A 994-nucleotide genomic window follows, 5' to 3' on the forward strand; every position below is an offset into this window, starting at 1 on the left:
TCACTGTCGCTTATCGTAGCAGTGTGGTCTTTGACACTCAGCGCCACCGTCCCTAGTTCGACCCATGCCGGTCCCCCCGTTAACGTATATTACAATATGTAACATAACGAAATCAAGAGAGAGGGAGAAAAAAAGAATATAAGACTCCATGTCTCTGTAATCTGCAGATATTTTTCCAATACGCGCGAGAGAATGATACATCATTAAGCTTCACCATCATACGTTACCATCCAGCTCCTCCCTTCTAGATGCACCGCGTCAAATGTCAACTTGATAAATAAGTAAGAGCTTTTCTGTTATTCCAATGACGAATGAAGCTAATTAGAACGGAGGGAGGGTCTGGCCTGGGGCGCCAAACCAGAGGGTCTGACGAGAGGTTCAACCATTCACGGAGACAAATGAGGACCCGCAGGTCGGGGGTTAGGCAGTCGCGCATCTACTTTAAAAGAATCTCTGTCTCCTTACCTGTACCATCAAGGTCCTCACTTCCGCAGCTCATCAGACGCTGGTCCACACTGGTTTCAAACTTTGCTTCCCTTCTCCCCCTGCACTTTTCAACTTCCGAAAAGACATCGTTTAGATTCTAAGGTCAACGGCATTTAAAAAGGGGGGTTAAATATGAATGAAAACTGAAACGTTAAAAAAAAAAGGTCCTGCAAGCCCAGAGAGGGAAGTTATCCCAGGAGACGAAGTTTCGGGGATGGGATGTCGCTCAAGTCATGTGTGCCAGAGGCTGAGCCCGCAACTCTACGCACAGCGACCGCCACCTTCCACTACCGGAGCTACACTGGCTGACCCGGCCCTCGCCCCAGCTGGGGACCGACCCGCCCCAACCCCACCCCGCCAGCCCCGGTGGTTCTCCCCATCCACCACCACCCACCCACCCACCTACCCTCCAGGTTACCCCCCCTGACCTGCACCCTTAGCCACCTGCCTCACACACTTACACCCCCCAACACACACACACACACACACACACACCCCTCACCTCCAC

At 51.9% G+C, this 994-nt stretch overlaps 1 protein-coding gene across 1 annotated transcript in view; it reads right to left on the reverse strand.

The window, feature by feature from the left end:
* The window catches only part of LOC139753804 (dual 3',5'-cyclic-AMP and -GMP phosphodiesterase 11A-like), a 362,719-nt gene extending 361,956 nt beyond the window's left edge, over positions 1–763 (reverse strand). The window contains exon 1 of the mRNA XM_071670684.1: positions 466–763. The gene's annotated coding sequence lies outside the window, so the exon portion shown is untranslated. The remainder of the gene's footprint in view (positions 1–465) is intronic.
* Positions 764–994: the final 231 nt, after the last annotated feature.

The sequence above is a fragment of the Panulirus ornatus genome, chromosome 15, assembly GCF_036320965.1.
Source record: "Panulirus ornatus isolate Po-2019 chromosome 15, ASM3632096v1, whole genome shotgun sequence".
NCBI lineage: Eukaryota > Metazoa > Arthropoda > Malacostraca > Decapoda > Palinuridae > Panulirus > Panulirus ornatus.